Here is a 20,266-nt window from a genome sequence, read left to right as displayed (position 1 = left end):
ACAGAGACCCCCTCTTCCATTCGACCAGACCCCCTCCTTACCATTAGATATCACGACCCCCTCTTCCATTATGACAGACCCCCTCTTTCAGACGCTACCCTCCTTGGCTCCATTAGACAGGACCCTCGAGACCGACCCCTACCATTAGATGCGGGTACTCGGCCCTTCATCTCTATAGACCCTCCCTACTTAGACGGACACGCCCCCTCTTCCATTTAGACGGTGTATCCGACCCCCTCTACCATTAGAGGACCGACCCCGCCTTTCTACCATTAAGCCAAACCCTACCATGAGACCAGACCCCTTACCATTAGACAGACCACCCCTCTACCATTAGACCGACCCCCTCCTTACCATTAGACGACCCCTCCAGACGACACCCCCGCTCTTCCATTAGACGGACCGAACGCCCTCTACCATTAACGGACGGACCGACCCCCTTTCTACCATTAGACGGCGACCGACCCCCTTCTTCCCTTAGACGGGACCGAACCCCCTCTTCCCATTAGACGGACGACCACCTCTAACATTAGACGCGACCACCACCCTCTACCATTAGACGGACCGACCCCCTCTACGCATTAGAGCGGACGCGACCCCCTCTACCATTAGACGGACCGACCCCTCTACCAATTAGACGGACGACCCCCCTCTACCATTAGACCGGACGCGACCCCCTAACCATTAGACGGACCCGACCCCCTCTACCATTAGAACGGACCGACCCCCTCTCCATTAGACGGACCGACCCCCTCTACCATTAGACAGTACCCCTAGACACGACCCCTCTCCATTAGACAGCTACGACCCCGCTCTTCCATTAGACCCAGCACGACCCCCTCTACATGCTGTGAACTGACTCTGACCCCTCTCTACCATTAGACGGACCGACCCCGTGGGCTCTACCATATGGGTACGGACCGACCCCCACTACGGAGTCCCTACCATTAGACGGACCGACCCCCTCTACCATTATGACTGAACTGACCCCGTCTACCATTAGACGGACCGACCCCCTTCTACCATTAGACGGACCGAACCCCCTCTACCATAGACGGCCATCCCTCTACGCATACCCCGACCTCTACCATTAGACGGACCGACCCCCTCTACCATTAATACTGATCCACCCCCTCTACCATTAGACGGGACCGACCCCCTCTATCATTGACGAATCCGACTCGTCCAACCCCCTCTTCACCGTTCCACTTAGACGGACCGCGACCCCCTCTTCCAGTACGACCCACTTACATAGACGCGCCCCTCTCCAGACCGACCCTCTCACCAATTAGGACGACCGTACCCCCTCTCTCATCCATCTCCTCTACATGACAGACCCCCTCTTCCAGACCGACCCCCTCCATTTGTCATCCATCTTCCCATAGACAGACCCCCCTCTTCCAGACCGACCCCCCGACTAGACCTCTAAACATAGGCCCCTCTACTAGACGAGACCCCCTTCTTCCATAGATCCGACCCCTCTACCATTAGACCGACCGACCCCGCTACCAATTAGAAACCCCTACTAGTAACCGCCCTACATTGCAGCCCTCTTCACCTATTGTAATAGCCGACCCCCTCTTCCATTAGACGGACGCGACCCCCTCTTCCATTAGACGGACCGACCCCCTGCTCTAATCACTCTTACTTAGATGCTATGATGACCGACCCCCTCTACCATTTAGACGCCCCTCTGGACCGACCCCCTCTTCCATTAGACGGAACCGACCCCCTCTTCCATTAGCAAAGAACCGGGAACCGACTCACTCTCCATAGACCCCCCCTGTTACCTATTTAGACGGACCGACCCCCTCTACCATTAGGACGGACCGAGTCCCCCTCTCATTAGACGGACCGTATTCTCTCCCATTGTAGTGCCGACCGTGAGCGTGGAATCGATGCCACCCCTCTACCATTAAGCGGACCGACCCCCTCTACCATTAGAAGACGTGCCGACCCTCTGTACCATTTAAACCGACGACCCCCTCCTACATTAGACGCGGACCGACGCCCCTCTACCATTAGACGGATCCGACCCCTCTACCATTAGACGGACCGACACCCCTCTTACCATCATGACGGACCCGATCCCCCTCTTACCCAATTAGACGGACCGAACACCCTCTACCATTAGACGGACCGAACCATCTGCCGCTAGCGTCTCTACCATTAGACGGACCGACCCCCTTCTACCATTAGACGGACCGAGCCCCCTCTGGGTATGTCGAAGTTAGACGATGCCTACATGTGCCACCCCCTCTACCATTAGACGGTCCGGACCCCTGCTATCCATTAGACGGTCCACCCCTCTGGCGAGTACGGCGATCCCGCGCGTCTACCATTAGACTGACCGACCCCCTTTCATGTAGATCGGATCTGCACCGCCTAACGTCATAACTGACCATAGACCCTGACATTACCGTGGCCATTTGTGATGACGCTTCGGTATCCTGACTCCTCTACCATTAGACGGACCGACCCCTCTACCATTAGACGACCGGTACCCCTCTACCATTAGATACGCTATCCGCTCTCTGCTGTCTACCATTAGACGGACCGACCCCTCTTTCCATTAACGGACCGACCCCTCCTCCTCTACCATTAGACGGACCCGACCCCTCTACCATAGACGGACCGCCCCTCTTCCATTAGACAGTCCGACGCCCTCATTTCCATTAGTAGCAGACCCCTCTTCATTAGACAGACCGTACCCCCTACTGTCGAAGACGTCAGACCCCCTCTTCCATTAGACAGACGGCGACCCCCCTCTTAGCCATGACCGACCCCCTCTACCATTGACGGGACCGACCCCCTCTTCAGACCGACCCCCTCTACCATTAGACAGACCCCTCCTTCCAGACCGACCCCCTCCACATTAGACAGACCGACCCCCTCTTCCATTAGACAGACCCCCTCTTCCAGAACCGAACCCCCTCTTCCATTAGACAGACCCCCTCTTCCAGGACCGACCCCCTCGTAACCATTAGGACAGACGACCCCTCTACCATTAGACGGACCCCCTCTACCATTTAGAACGGACCGGACCACCCTCTTCCATTAGACGGACCGACCCCTCTACATTAGACAGACCGACCCCCATCTACCATTGCAGACCCACCCTACCATTAGACAGACCGACCCCCTCTACCATTAGACCAGACCCCCTCTAACCATTAGACCGACCCCCTCTTTCATTAGACGGACCGACCCCCTTTCCATTAGACGGACCACCCCTCTACCATAGACAGACCGACCCCCTCTACCATTAGACAGACCGACTCCCCCTCTTTCCATTACACGGACCGACCCCCTGCTTTCCATAGAGGCGACCGACCCCTCTTCCATTAAGACGACGCGCCCCCTCTACCATTAGACGGACCGACCACCCTCTAACATTAGAGACGACCCATTGGACGCCGACCCCCTCTCCATTAGGACAGTACCGACCCCCTCTTACCCATTAGACAAGTAACGACCCCCTCCATTAGGACAGTACGACCCCCTCTTCCATTAGACGTACGACCCCCGTCTTACCATTTAATCGGGACCGACCCCTCTACGCATTAGACGGACGACCCCCTCTTACGCATATAGACAGTACGACCCCTCTCATTAGAACAGTAACGACCCCCTCTCCATTAGACGCGTACGACCCCCTCTACCATTAGACGGACGACCCCCTCTACCATTAGACGGACCGACCCCCTCTTACCATTAGATGGACCGACCCCCTCTACCATTAGAGTCGGACACGACCCCTCTACCATTAGACGGACCGACCCCCTCTAAACCCATTAGAGGGACGAACCCCCTTTTCCATTAGACGGACCGACCCCTCTACATATAGGACGGACCGACCCCTTCTACCATAGAGGACCGACCCCTCTACCATTTGAGCGACCGACCCCTCTACCGATTAGACCGGACCGACCCCTCCTACATTAGACGGACCGACCCCCTCTACCATTAGACGACCGACCCCCCTCTACGCATTAGAACGGACCCGACCCCCTCTACCATTGTAGCGAACCGACCCCCGTCACCATTAGACGGACCGACCCCCTCTACCATTAGACGGGACCGACCCCCTCTTCCATTAACGGCGCCGCTTACCAAGACAGACACCCCTCTACCATTAGCAGCAGCACCGACCCCCTCTACCATTAGACAGGGACCGACCCCCTCTTCCATTAGAACAGTCCGACCCATCCTCTTCCATTGGACAGAACCCCCTCTTCCATTAGACAGGACGACCCCCTCTTTCCATTAGACAGATCAGACGCCCCTCTACCAGACCGACACCCCTCTACCATTAGACGGACCGACCCCCTCTTCCAGACCAACCGCCCTCTAAACCATTAGACAGACCCCCTCTTCCCAGACCGACCCCCTCCACCATTAGACAGACCGACCGCCCTCTTCCATTAGACAGACCCCCTCTTCCCAGACCGACCCCCTCTTCCATTAGACAGACCCCCTCTTCCAGAACGACCCCTCTACCATTCAGATCAGACCCCTCTTACCATTAGACAACCGACCCCGCCTCTACCATTAGGACAGACCGAGCCCCCTCTTCCAGACCGACCCCCTCTACCATTAGACGGACCGACCCCCTCTTCCATTAGACGGGACCGACCCCCTCTCCATTAGACGGACCGACCCCCTCTTAACCATTAGACGGACCGACCCCTTCTCTACCATTAGACAGTACGACCCCCTCTACCATTAGACAGTACGACCCCCTCTTCCATTAGACAGTACGACCCCCCATCTACCATTAGACGGACCGACCCCCCTACCATAGCCGACCTCTACCATTGACGGACCGACCACCCTTCTAACCAAATTAGACGGAACCCGCTACCTAGTACGGACCGCTCTACCATAGACGGACCGACCCCCTCTACCATTAGACGGACCGCGACCCCTCTACCATTTAGAGGGACACGACCCCCTCTACCATTTAGACACGGACCGACGCCCCCTCTACCATGTAGACGGACCGACCCCCTCTACCATTAGACGGACCGCCCCCTCTTACCATTAAGACCGGACCGACCCCGCTCTACCCATTAGACGGACCGACCCCTTCTACCATTAGACGGACGACCCTACCTTGCGGCAACTCTACCATTAGACGGACCGAACCCTCTACATTAGACGGACCACCCGAACCTCTATACATTAGACGGACCCAAGACCCCTCTACCATATAGACGGACCGACCCCCTCTACCATTAGACGGAACCGACCCCCTCTACCATTAGACGACCGACCCCCTCTACCATTAGAACGCGTACCGACCCCTCTACATTAGACTGGTCCGACCCCCTCATTACCATTTAGACGAGTCCGACCCCGTCTCCATTAGATCGGACCGACTCCCCTTCTACCATTTAGACGGACCGACCCCCTTATCCATTAGACGGACCGACCCCGCTCTAACCATTAGACGGACCCGGTACCACCCTCTACCATTTAGACGGACCGCACTCCCCTCTACCATTAGACGACGGACCCCCATGACACCCCCCCTCTACCATTAGACGGACCGAACCCCCTCTACCATAGACGAACCGACCGCCCTCTACGCATTAGACGGACCGAACCCCCTCTTCCATTAGACGGACCGACGCCCCTCTAACCATTAGACCGGACCGACCCCCTCTACCATTAGACAGACGCGACCCCCTCCTATCCATTAGACAGTCCGAAAGCCCCTCTTCCATTAGACATGACCCCCTCTTTCCTTAGACAGGGACCGAACCCCTCTTTCCATTTAACGTCAGACCCCTCTTCCATTAAGACAGACCGACCCCCTCTACCGACCGACCCCTCTACCATTAAGACGGACCGACCCCTCTTCCAGACCGACCCCCTCTACCTTAGACAGGACCCCCTCTTTCTCCAGACCCGACCTCCCTCCTCACCATTAGACAGGAGCCTGACCCCCTCTTCCATTAGACCAGAACCCCTCTTCCATTAGACAGACCCCCTCTTCCAGACCGACCAAGCCTCTACCATTAGAAGACCACCCCCTCTACCATTCGACGGTACCCCCTCTACCATTAGACGGACCGACCCCTCTTCCATTAGACGGACCGACCCCCTCTACCATGGTGAGACAAGGACCGACCCCCCTCTACCATTAGACAGACCCCCTCTACCACTTAGACAGACCGACCCCCCTACCCATTTAGACGGACCCTCCTCTTACCATTAGAGACCGACTCTCCACTGCAGACGACCCCTCTCTTACAACCCCCAATTAGACAGACCGACCCCCTACTCGCAGACGATTTACTGACAGAACCACCCTCTTACCATTAGACGGACCGACCCCCTCTACCATTGGAGACAGATCCCGACGCCCGCTCTACCATTAACCGACCGACCCCTCTTCCATTAGACGGACCGACCCCCTCTACCATTAGACAGACCGACCCCCTCTACCATTAGACAGACCCCCTCTACCATTAGACAGACCAACCACTAAGCAGATCTAGATGTTGACACTAGTAGGAGGAGGTGTGTGGTTCAGGAAGCATGACGTCACCTACATGACTTTCCGTCATTCACATGGACAGTCTGCTTCTTGCTTGTTAATCTCCAGATTGACAGTGGTAGATATGTGTGTTAGCACTGAACATATTTGTTTCAGTGTGATGAGAGAGAGAGAGAGAGAGAGAGAGACAGAGAGACAGAGAGAGACAGAGAGAGACAGAGAGAGACAGAGAGACAGAGAGACAGAGAGAGAGAAAGGTCTTCTACTACTCTGATGCCTGTCCTCATCACACAACACATAGGAATCTTCAGCTCTGGGCTGCTTTGCTATTGCCTGCCTGTCTACAGATGKCCTTTGACCCTGACCTCTAACCTCCCTCTCCCTAGGTACCCGCCAGGCATGATGGGCATGGCTCCAGGGGTGATCCCGGGTGGGTTAGAGGGGATGGTTCCAGGGGGGGTACCAATCGCCCATACCTTGCCCTCTGGTACGCACCCATCCCAGGCCCCCTCGCCCAACCAGCCAGCCTCCAAACACTGTCACGGAGAGACCAGAGAGCACCTCACCGAGCAATAGCACCCTGACCGCCAGCATAGCAGCCAGCCAGCCAACCAGCAGAGAGGACAACAACAACAGTGTGCCACAGGCAGCAGCTAATGGGGATCCATAATAAATACAAAGGAAGACAACAGTCCTCAACACCCCATCAAACTCAACCAGTAGAGAGGACAACAACAACAACACCTCCACAAACTCAACCAGTAGAGAGGACAACAACAACAACAACAACAATAACAGGAAGAGCAACATGCTCCTCAACAACAACACAACAACAGGAAAAGCAACATGCTCCTCAACAACAACAACAACAGGAAGAGCAACATGCCCTCAACAACAACAACAACAACAGAAGAGCAACATGCTCTCAACACAACAACAACAACAGAAACAACAGCAGTCCAAACAACATCAACAAACAACAACAAAACAGAAGAGCAACACTGCTCTCAACAACAACAACAACAACAGGAAAAGCAAAGCAACTGCCTCATCAACAACAACAACAACAACAACAACAACAAGAAAGCAACATGCTGTCCTCAACAACAACAACAACAACGGAAAGAGCAACATGCTCCTCAACAACAACAACAACAGGAAAAGCAACATGCTCTCCTCAACAACAACAACAACAACAGGAAAAGCAACATGCTCCTCAACAACAACAACAACAACAACAACAACAACAGGAAAGGCAACATGCTCCTCAACAACAACAACACAACAGGAAAGAGCAACATGCTCCTCAACAACAACAACAACAACAGGAAAGACAACATGCTCCTCAACAACAACAACAACAACAACAGAAAAGCAACATGCTCCTCAACAACAACAACAACAACAGAAGACAACATGCTCCATCAACAACAACAACAACAGGAAAGAGCAACATGCTCCTCAACAACAACAACAACAACAGGAAAAGCAACATGCTCCTCAACACCAACAACAACAACAACGAGAAGAGCATCATGCTCCTCAACACCTCCTCAAACTCAACCAGTAGAGAGGACAACAACAACCACAACAACAACATGCTCCTCCAACTCAAGCTACACTCACAACCACACTCACGTAAACAAACACACAACAGAAGCGCCCGACTGAAGTGGGACCAATAAGACACAGAACACAACGATAATACCGCACCCTGAAAAACCTACCAAACTGTGAATGAAGAAGCAGCCTTCACGGATTTGTACCAACTACTACAGTACTCATTAACATGCCCATTTGGTCCTTGTGTGGGACCATGGGTCCAGTGTTCGCTATCTATCGCCGTCGTATAGTGGCAAGCAGAGAGGAGACGACCTCAGAGCATCATGGGAAGACATCCTGACCAATGGGAGAACATGAGAGAAACCTTTGACATCAACCCCCCATCCTTTGACCCCCCACCCCCCCAATCCTTTGGCCCCTTGCCCCCCCACCCCCCACCCCACCCCACCACCTTCTTCCTCCCTTCTTATGCACGTGCATTCATCTCCTCTACGTCTATTCTGTGTTCCGCCACAAAACATCATATTTTTTATTTGGATCTTAATTAGATTTTGATCTAAATTAGACAAAAAAAAATATGATAATAAACTATATATTATCATCAAACAGAAAGGAAAATACATTACAGAAGACTTTATCATCAGTAATTATAATCTGAGTGAACTTTAAAACCACTTTCCCGAACCAATACGTCCTGCTATCATCATCATCATCATCATCATCGATGTTCCAAGGTGTTTACCACCGAAGAGCGCTATTACACTGCATCGGATTGGTGGAAATGCCCTTTTCCTCCCTCAGCCACGGAGTATCATTAACACCAAAGTGTTGCGTTACCAAGAGGGCGTTGTGTTGGCCGAACACTGACATAATATATTGTAGATGGAGCCCCTGTAAGAACAGAGGACAAACATAGCTGGTTACTATAGCGATGATGGCCGGGATTCAATCCAATATGTTTTAGATCCTCGTGATACGCTATGAACGTGACGCGGGCATTACGTCATACTTCCAGGGTCAGTCTCCTAATCTAATTTTTTGAATGGGCTTGACAAATCTATCATCAAATTCGTGAAAACGCGGTCATTTAAGATATCAAATTATATTTGTGGATGTATTTACTTCTGGCCAGATGCCTTTTATTAACGTTTTTTGCGATGAAGACCATTGCGCTACGTTTTTTTGCACGTTGAAGAACATTCAAAAAAGCCTACAAAAGTTGTTTTTTAAACGACAAGGCTACGTCCTAGAAAATGGCGTGTCACTTTCTTAGCGTATCGCGTGCGGGACTTAAAAGATAATTTACGATTGAGACGTCATACGAACTGTTTACCTTGAATGCGGTCATCATGAACGCGGGAACATTGCCTTTGTTATTGAGTCTAAGCCGGGTCTACAAAGCTAACATATTGAAATTATTTAAAGACGGTCCTACCAATGATTTTGAATTTTAGGACCCCTTTAGGTATAAAAAATATATATTTTAAAAATAATGAATTGATGAAACGTTGAATTTAGCCTTACTGCTATTAGCCCATAGAAACGCATTGAATAACAGATTCATACATTTAAAAACAGTCAAAAATAATATCAAAAGGAAGTTTGTTTTAAAGTTTCTGCGAGATATAAAGATCAGGAAATGATTCATATATATTTCTTTTACCCATATTTACATCCATGTTTTTTTTTTTTTTACTGGTACCAGGCTACCTTTAGACCAGTCTTGACAGGCTTCTGTGTTCGTGAGAGTCTCACCTTGCCATAGTGGTCATATTATACTGAACTAAAATATAAACGCAACATGTAAAGTGTTGGTCCCGTGTTTCATGAGCTGAAATGAAAGATCCCAGAAATGTTCCATTACGCACAAGAAAACATATTTCTCTAAAATGTTGTSCACAAATTTGTTTACATCCCTGTTAGTGATCATTTATCTTTTGCCAAGATAATTAATCCACCTGACAGGTGTGGCATATCAAGAAGCTGATTAAACAGCATGATCATTACAAAGGTGCACCTTGTGCTGGGGACAGACCACTCAAATCTGCAGTTTTGTCACAGAACACAATGCCACAGATGTCTCACATTTTGAGGGAGCGTGTAAATGGCATGCTGACTGCAGGAATGTCCACCAGAGTTGTAGCCAGAGAATGTAATGTTAATTTTTCTACCATAAGCTGCCTCCAACGTTGTTTTAGAGAATTTGGCAGTACGTCCAACCGGCCTTACAACCGCAGACCATGTGTATCCACGCCAGCCCAGGACCTCCACATCCGTCTTCTTCACCTGCGGGATCYTCTGAGACCCCCCAACAGCTGATGAAACTGAGGAGTATTTCAGTCTGTAATAAAGCCCTTTTGTGGGGAAAAACTCACTCTGATTGTCTTGGCCTGGATTCCCAGTGGGTGGGCCTTAGCCCTCCCAAGCCCAACCATGGCTGCACCCATGCCCACACCCATTCAAATGAAATCCATAGATTAGGGCCTCATTTATTTATATTAATTGACTGATTTCATTATATGAACTGTAACTCAGCAAAATCGTTTAAATTGTTGCGTTTATATTTTTTGTTCAGTATAGTTTTGTAGGCCAAACCGTTCGGACACAACAGACGTTTTCTTGAGAAGAGACGCTTGGTCTGACAAACACCCTGCAGCTCGGCCACCTTCCACCACAGATGGACCCAATAATACAGCACGTAAAAAATACATTAAAAACACATTAAAAATATTCTAAATACATCAATAACACATTCTAAATACATCTATAATACATTATTTTGTAAGTTCCCGAGGTAAAACAGTATTGTTCCATATCGTCCAGGTCAGTCAGTGTTCAACAACACGTGTTCCTCCAACGGTCTGATTGTAGTTAATCAGACTTATTGGGAGTTGAGTCGTGTAGCACACGGCGCTCCAGAGACAACAGGAGTCCGTTCAGTTTATTACGGAGGGACTCCACTCCTCTCAGAGATCTAGGATTCAATCTGATCGCGAGTTATAAGCATTGTGGTTCTTTTATTTTGAATTTTTTAAAGGCGATTTCTGATTGAGCCGACACGTGCAGCGTTTTACCGTGAATGGCATCTCCACGGACGCAGTAACATGACCTTAACAAGCTGCGTTGTCAACGGCGTTTTCAACGGATTGAATCCCAGCCCTTCTCTCTCTCTGTCCCTCTCTCTCATCTCTGTCTGTCTGTCTGTCTCTCATCTCTCTCTGTCCCTCTCTCATCTCTGTCTGTCTGTCTGTCTCTCATCTCTCTCTGTCCCTCTCTCTCATCTCTCTCTGTCTCTCTCTCTGAACCGCAACATGAAACTGGACTACTCCCTCAGATAGCCCCGTGTCTCCTCTCTCTCTCTGTCTCCCTCTCTCTCTCTGAACCTCAACATGAAACTGGACTACTCCCTCAGATAGGCCCTGTGTCTATCCTGAAAGACAGTGTGTGACACATCTCACTGTCAGCAAGAGGACGTAATTTGCTGTTCATTATTGGAGAATAAGAATACATTTTTGTGCAGCTGTCAAGAGAGACCATGTTTATTATTCACTAAAGAGGACGTTTGTGATTTTAACTGTTTTGCAAGAGGACACCGTGTCTGTTATTCTCTCTGTTTGTGACAAAATAACATTTTTATGGGTCTCCTTGGAAATGGACAAGCAAGCCTGACTCTCTCCCTATTGACGGCGAAAGGAAACCGCTTGTGACTCTCCCACGGGTTCAATTTAGTTGTGTTGAGCCCCACTACACATCTCTGATTGATTGATTGGTCTCTTGTGATCAGGGTTCAAGCTCAACTTTCATTCCTTTATGACTCAGGAAAACACCCTTTTTTTTTTGCAGATATCATTTCCCCTCCAAACATTGCTTCCAATAATGTGTGTAGTTCTGGATATTCTCCCTCTTTCCTCCTTCCTCCATTGTGGTATTTTTATATAATGAGGCACATCCACCCATTTTTGGTGTTTAAAAGAGTTTTTGCTAGATTTGTCCTGTTTAGATTTGTATTGCCTAGTTCAATGTTCCTATAACCATTAGTCCCTTGTGATCCCTCCATCCTCCTCCTCTCTTCTTCGTGCTATTGAAGGACGTGGCCATTTGGTGCCATTTTACTATTTACTCTATTATAAAACGGGTAGTTTGGATCCTGGATGCTGATTGGTTGATAGCCGTTAGTTATTCACGATAATACATAAATGCCTGTTAACAGGTCCATTGGAATTAACTCTGTACTTGGTCAGAGTACTAGGAAACTGTGTCCCAGCAATAGCAAAAGAAGAGACAGCCAGCCAGCAGTAGGTTTTATTTTAGTGTGAGTATTTGTTACTTGTGCAAGGTGATCATTTATCATTCAGTGCAGCTCAAATAAAATAAAAATGATTGAGATTTAGCTGTGTGTGTGTGAGATTGTTTAAAAGCATATGACTCCGTCATCTAACATCTACCTGGGGCGGCAGGTAGCCTAGTGGTTAGAGGGGAGAGGCAGGCAGCCTAGTGGTTAGAGGGGGGCGGCAGGTAGCCTAGTGGTTAGAGTGTTGGGCCAGTAACCGAAAGGTTGCTGGATTCAATCCCCGAGCTGACAAGGTAAAAATCTGTCCTTCTGCCCCTGAACAAGGCACTGTGCCCCGGTAGGCTGTCATTATAAATAAGAATTTATTCTTAACTGACTTGCCTAGTTAAATAATGGTTACACACACACTCACCATACTGACCCAAAAGTTATTTTGTTGGCATTTACGTATGTCCCCATTACAAGTAAAACAGAATCAAAACCTATGTCTTTCACTTACTTGCTGTGCTGGTTTGTTGTTCAGTTGTTTCATTCTCAACCAGGATTTCTATGGAACGCCATTTTGATCTTTGCATGTCATGCATGGCCACGCAGTCATGGGTGAACTGGGAGTACAGGAGAGGGCTGAGAACGCACCCTTTTGTGGCCCCAGTGTTGAGGATCAGTGAAGTGGAGATGTTGTTTCCTACCTTCACCACCTGGGGGCGGCCCGTCAGAAAGTCCAGGACCCAATTGCACAGGGCGAAGTTGAGACTAGAGGTTGGCCGATTTGAAGTTTTCATAACAATCGGTAATRTGCCTTTTTGGARGCCGATTATGGCCGATTATATTGCAATCCACGAGGAGACTGCGTGGCAGGCTGACCACCTGTTACGCGAGTGCAGCATCAAAATGACCTTGTGGCTGCAAGGAGCCAKGGTAAGTTGCTAGCTAGCATTAAACTTACCTTATAAAAAACAATCAATCTTCACATAATCACTAGTTAACTACACATGGTTGATGATATTACTAGGTTAACTAGCTTGTCCTGCGTTGCATATAATCAATGCGGTGCCTGTTAATTTATCCTCGAATCACAGCCTACTTCAACAAACGGGTGATGATTTAACAAAAGGCCATTCGCGAAAAAAGTACAATCGTTGCACAAATGTACCTAACCATAAACATCAATGCCTTTCTTAAAATCAATACACAGAAGTATATATTTTTAAACCTGCATATTTAGAGAAAGGAAATTCATGTTACTTAGGGTTGCCACCCGTTAGATAAAATACGGAACGGTTCAGTATTTCACTGAAAGAATAAATGTTTTGTTCTCGAAATGTTTGCCAGCAGCTGTTAGCAATGCTTGAAGCACAGCGCTGTTTATGACTTCAAGCCTATCAACTCCTGAGATTAGGTGGCAATACTAAAGTGCCTATAAGAACATCCAATAGTCAAAGGTATATGAAATACAAATGGTATAGAGAGAAATAGTCGACGCGTCAAAATTCCTATAATAACTACAACCTAAAACTTCTTAACTGAGAATATTGAAGAACTGGGAATATTGAAGACTCATGTTAAAAGGAACCACCAGCTTTCAGATTTTCTCATGTTCTGAGCAAGGAACTTTAACGTTAGCTTTTTTACACATATTGCACTTTTACTTTCTTCTCCAACACAGTTTTTTGCATTATTTAAACCAAATTGAGCATGTTTCATTATTTATTTGAGACTAAATAGATGTTATTTATGTATTATATTAAGTTAAAATAAAAGTGTTCATTGTTCCTTCAGTATTGTTGTAATTGTCATTGTTACAAATATATATATAAGAATCGTCCGATTAATCGGTATCGGCTTTTTTTGGCCCTCCAATAATCGGTATCGGAGTTGAAAAGTCATAATCGGTCGACCTCTAGTTAAGACCCAGGGCCTCCAGCTTGATGATGAGCTTGGAGGGTACTATGGTGTTAAATGCTGAGCTGTAGTCAATGAACAGCATTCTTACATAGGTATTCCTCTTGTCCAGATGGGATAGGACAGTGTGATGGCGTTTACATCGTCTGTGGACCTGTTGGGGCGGTATGCAAACTGAAGTGCGTCTAGGGTGGCGGTGATATGATCCTTGACTAGTCTCTCAAAGCACTTCATGATGACATAAGTGAGTGCTACGGGGCGATAACTGAACTAAATGACTGACTATCTTTGCCTTCTWTGGTACAGGAACAATGGTGGCCATCTTGAAGCATATGGGGACAGCAGACTGGGATAGGGAGCGATTGAATATGTCCGTAAACACACCAGCCAGCTGCTCTGCGCATGCTCTGAGGACGCGGCTAGGGATGCCGTCTGGGCCGGCAGCCTTGTGAGGGTTAACATGTTTAAATGTCTTACTCTCGTCGGCCACAGAGAAGGAGAGGGGGGGCCTGCAGTCCTTGGTAGCGGGCCGCGTCGGTGGCGCTGTATCATCCTCAAAGCAAGCAAAGAAGGTGTTTAGTTTGTCTGGAAGCAAGACGTCGGTGTCCGTGACGTGGCCGGTTTTCTTTATGTAGTCCGTATTTGCCTGTAGACCCAGCCACATACGTCTCGTCTCTGGGCTGTTGAATTGCGACTCCATTTTGTTCCTATACTGACATTTCGCTTGTTTGATTGCCTTGCGGAGGGAATAACTACACTGTTTATATTCGGCCATATTCCCCGACCTCTTTCCATGGTTGAAATGCGGTGGTTTGACCTTTCAGTTTTGCGCAAATGCCGCCGTTTATCCGCAGTTTCTGGTTGGGGTAGATTTTAAAAGTCACAGTGGGTACAGCATCCCCAATGCACTTCCTAATAAACTCACTCACCGAGGCAGCGTATAAATCGACTGTTATTCTCTGAGGCTTCCCAGAACATTTCCCAGTCCACGTGATCAAAACAATCTTGAAGTGTGGATTCCGATTGGTCAGACCAGCGTTGAATGGTTCGTAGTCACGGGTACATCCTGTTTGAGTTTCTGCCTATAGAACGTATGAGCAAGATGGAGTCGTGGTCGGATTTGCAGAAGGGAGGGCCTTGTATGCATCGCAGAAGTTAAGAGTAGCAGTTGTTCAGTGTTTTGCTCGAGCGGGTACTACAGTCAATGTGCTGGTAGAATTTAGGTAGCCTTTTTTCTCAAATTAGCTTTGTTCAAATCCCCGCTACAATAGGGGGGACAGTGTGAGTTCTGGTTTTCTGTCACCAGGGGCAGTGTGAGTTCTGGTTACCGTCACCAGGGGCAGTGTGAACCCCCCACAGTACAGAGGAGGATCAACCCCCCACACCGACCGAGGAGGATCATCCCCAACCGTACCAGAGGAGGTTCAATCCCCCCACACCGTACCAGAGGAGGATCAATCCCCCCACACCGTACCAGAGGAGGATCAATCCCCCACACCGTACCAGAGGGGATCAATCCCCCCACACCGTACCAGAGGAGGATCAATCCCCCCACACCGTACCAGAGGGTTCAATCCCCCCACACCGTACCAGAGGAGGTTCAACCCCACCACCACCGTACCAGAGGCGAGGATCAATCCCACCACACCGTACCAGAGGAGGATCATCCCCCACCACACTGTACCAGAGGGGTTCAATCCCCCCACCCACCGTTACCAGGGAGGTTCAATCCCACCACACCGTACCAGAGGAGGACCAATCCCCCCACACCGTACCAGAGGAGGACCAATCCCCCCACACCGTACCAGAGGAGGCACAATCCCCCCACACCGTACCAGAGGAGGTTCAATCCCCCCACACCGTACCAGAGGAGGACCAATCCCCCCACACCGTACAGAGGAGGACCAACTCCCCCACACCGTACCAGAGGAGGTTCAATCCCCCCACACCGTACCAGAGGAGGTTCAATCCCCCCACATGTACCAGAGGAGGACCAATCCCCCACACCGTACCAGAGAGGTTCAATCCCCCCACACCGTACCAGAGGAGGTTCAATCCCCCACACTGTACCAGAGGAGGACCAATCCCCCCACACCGTACCAGAGGAGGTCAACCCCCCACACTGTACCAGAGGAGGCAATCCCCCACACCGTACCAGAGGAGGACCAATCCCCCCACACCGTACCAGAGGAGGACAACCCCCACACCGTACCAGAGGAGGTTCAATCCCCCACACCGTACCAGAGGAGATCAATCCCCCCACACCGTACCAGAGGAGATTCAATCCCCCCACACCGTACCAGAGGAGATTCAATCCCCCCACACCTACCAGAGAGGGATCAATTCCCCCACACCGTACCAGAGGAGATTCAATATCCCCCCACACCGTACCAGAGGAGGATCAATCCCCCCACACCGTACCAGAGGAGGATCAATCAATCCTCCTTCTAATTGTGGTTTTAAAAGAAAACATGAATCATCAGTGTACAATGACACCTTAATTTTTAGGCCACAGATTTCTAATCCCTTAATATTATTGTTGGATCTGATTTTAACAGCTAACATTTCGATGGCAATAATAAATAGATATGCTGATAGTGGACAACCTTGTTTTACTCCTCTTGACAGTTTTAAACTTTGAGATGTAGCCATTATTTGCTATTTTACACCACCTATACATAACTTTAAACCATTTTATAAGAGATTCTCCAAAATTGAAATATTCCAGGCATTTATATAGAAACTCCAGTCGTACTTTATCAAAGGCCTTTTCAAAGTCAGCTATGAAAACCAGGCCTGGTTTCCCRGATATTTCATAGTATTCTATTGTTTCCAGTACTTGTCTTATATATTATCTCCAARGTATCGTCCATGTAAAAATAACTGTCTGATTAGGATGAGTAATATCTGACAAAACCTTTTTAATTCTACGCGCCAAGCATTTAGCTAGAATTTTTGCATCACAACACTATATATATATATATATACACCACTTGGATCCTGTTTCAGTACTAATGAAATCAGACCTTGTCGAGTGTCCGATAATCTACCATTCATATGGGAGTGGTTAAAACATGCTAATAATGGTCCTCTGATTATATCAAAAACAGTTTGGTATACCTCCACTGGTATGCCATCCAGCCCTGGAGTTTTCACAGAATTAAAGGCTTTAATTGCATCAAGAAGTTCCTCCTCTGTAATTTGTCCTATACATGAGTCTTTCTGTACAGGTGTTCATTTCACATTATTAATAGTAAAAAATCCATACAATTATCTTCGGTTAGTGGAAATGGAGGAAACCGAAACGAAAACATATGCTTAAAGTACTTTACTTCCTCTTTCAAAATATCGTTCGGTGAATTATGGGCAATTATATCATTTGTAGTTTCAGTAAATTATTTTTCGAAGCATTTCTATGTTGAAGATTATAAAAAGAATTTGGTGCATTTTTGCCCATATTCCATTCAGTTCGCTTTATATTTTATAATATATTACACTGGATCTTTCTTAAATAAGTTCCTCCATTTCTTTTACCTGACACTGTTTCCAAATGCTAACGTTTTAGCATTTGTGGCACACATCTCATTCAAGTCATGGTGCCGATGTTAGCATTACAGTATGTACCAATCATCTATAAGAAGAGAAGCGGCAAAACGAGAGTTTACTTCGCCCGAAATCTCTCAATAAGTGTCGGATTGTCAACAAAAAAGTGAACTGCTAATTTGCTACGTGAGGTTTATATGTAGACTAGGGCACGAGCATGCGCCATCGCCCGTATGTTGATTTTGTACATCCACACCAGACGCAAATCTGGACGCGTAGGTTGAAAATACCAAAACGAACTCTGAACCAATTAACACATTAATGGACATTTGGCTAGCTAGCTTGCTGTTGCTAGCTAATTTGTCCWGGGATATAAACATTGGGTTGTTATTTTACCTGAAATGCACAAGGTCCTTTTTCCCCCTGGATCTTTCTAGAATTTTGACCCATTTTGAGTCACACAACATCGTGTGTTCTCTGCTCTTGACAATTAATCCACAGATAAAAGGGGAAACGTAGTTGGTTTATAGTATTCATTATCATCTTCTTCCGTGGATTTTATATGGCGGTTTGGCAACCGACTTTAAGGTGCATTACCACCACCAACTGGACTGGAGTGTGGACTTCAGTTCATCTTTCAATCACCTACGTGGGTATATGCTCCTAAAAACCAATGAGGAGATGGGAGAGGCGGGACTTGCAGGACGTCATCTAAACTACTCGCGGACATCAACGAGTTTCTGTTTGGCTACTTGGCTCTATTTCCAAACTGCCAACGAGCTTCTGTTTGGCTACTTGGCTCTATTTCCAAACTGCCAACGAGCTTCTGTTTGTTCGCGACTTATAGTTCTTTATTTGAAATAATACGGGTTGCTACTTGTGGTAGTTTTGTCCTTGGGTGCGTTCGTAAAGTCCCTCTGGCGATCTACTCCCATTTCAGAACACTGTTCGTCAGTGTGAGACAGGGCAAATACTGATTCATTTATAAAACACGGAACACCTGTTGAATATGACCGTGTCAGTAACCTCCGCAAGAAAAAACAAAACATTATTAAATAGTTGCCAGCAGTGCAGTTACAGTCACAATGCTCTGGATAACATGTAAACAGCCTAACCAGCTCTGCTAGTATAATGGTCAGAGTGAGGTGTTCCCTCATTTAGTGTCTGGAAGTAGCTAGCAAGCTAACCAACTTTAGCCAGTTAGCTCGGGTGATTGATTGCCCGTGTTGAGGTCAGACAGCTCAGATCAACCCTACTCCTCGGCCAGAGCGTCCAGTGTGCGCTCTGAACGCGCAGAGAGCGAAACGAACGGACAATCTGACAACGCTCTGAATTTACGAAATGACAAAGCTCTCCAGAGTGAATTTACGAACTGACAAAGCTCTCCAGAGTGAATTTACGAACGCACCCATATGTTGTTGTCATGGTTTGTTGAGGAGATTCTAGAACGTGTTCCAAGTGTTCTTTCAGAACCAGAGCAAGTCTCCTCTCTTCAGTGCTTCTGAGACGGCAGAGTGAAAGACCATTGATCGCTCCGCCCTCTGCGTCCCAAATGGCACCCTATCCCTATATAGTGCGCACTACTTTTTTTGGACCAGAACCCTATGTGCTTTGGGATACAGCCTCGAGACCGTCGATCCTCTCTGAGGTGAGGAGGCGTATGGTACTGTTATAGAAGGATGCTAGTGGTCTCGAGTCCGTCCAGTGACGCCATATTCCTCCTCTGTCACCCTCTCCTGTGTCTGTCACCTGTGTCCTTCCCTCCTTCACTCGTCTTCATCCTCCTCCTCCCCGTCGGAGAGAGAGGCGCAGGGACAGATCTGTCGGTACCCATCCAGCCAGTTCTCCACCATTGTGTGACCAGAGGGTGGTTGCGTCGACGGGACGACTTCTGCATTGCGGCCAACATGCCTCCCTCCGTTACACAGCAGTCCAACCACTCCCTCAACAATTCTCCTGCTGCTCCTCGTTACCCATCTTAGAGAGAGAGGGGAGAGAGACAGAGAGAGAGAGAGACAGAGAGAGATAGACAGAGAGAGAGAGAGAGAGAGAGAGACAGAGAGAGAGCAGAGAGAACAGAGAAGAGAGAGACAGAGAGACAGAGAGAGAGAGAGAGAAAGCGAAGATGCTTAGAGCATTAAGAGCTATTTGATAAGAGCTATTTGATAAGCAGCTATTGATTAAGAGCTATGGATAAGAGCTATTGATAAGAGCTAAGATAGCTATTTGATAAGAGCTGATAGTTGATAACAGCTATTTGATAAGAGCTATTTGATAAGAGCTATTGATAAGAGCTATTGATAAGAGCTATTGATAAGAGCTATTGATAAGAGCTAAGAGCTATTTGATAAAGAACTATTTGATAAGAGCTATTTGATAAGAACTTATTTTGATTTAAGAACTATTGATAAGAGCTATGATAAGAGCTGTTGATTATAGAGCTATTTGATAAGAGCTATTGA

The 20,266-nt window shown here is 48.1% G+C and overlaps 1 pseudogene; it reads right to left on the bottom strand.

Annotated features, from left to right (window-relative positions):
- Window positions 1-18,866: 18,866 nt before the first annotated feature.
- Window positions 18,867-20,266, bottom strand: part of LOC112077641 (ubiquitin thioesterase zranb1-B-like) — a 10,043-nt pseudogene continuing 8,643 nt past the window's right edge.

This window comes from Salvelinus sp. IW2-2015, unplaced genomic scaffold (genome assembly GCF_002910315.2).
Source record: "Salvelinus sp. IW2-2015 unplaced genomic scaffold, ASM291031v2 Un_scaffold4783, whole genome shotgun sequence".
Classification (NCBI taxonomy): domain Eukaryota; kingdom Metazoa; phylum Chordata; class Actinopteri; order Salmoniformes; family Salmonidae; genus Salvelinus; species Salvelinus sp. IW2-2015.
This window is presented reverse-complemented; position numbering and strand designations above follow the sequence as displayed.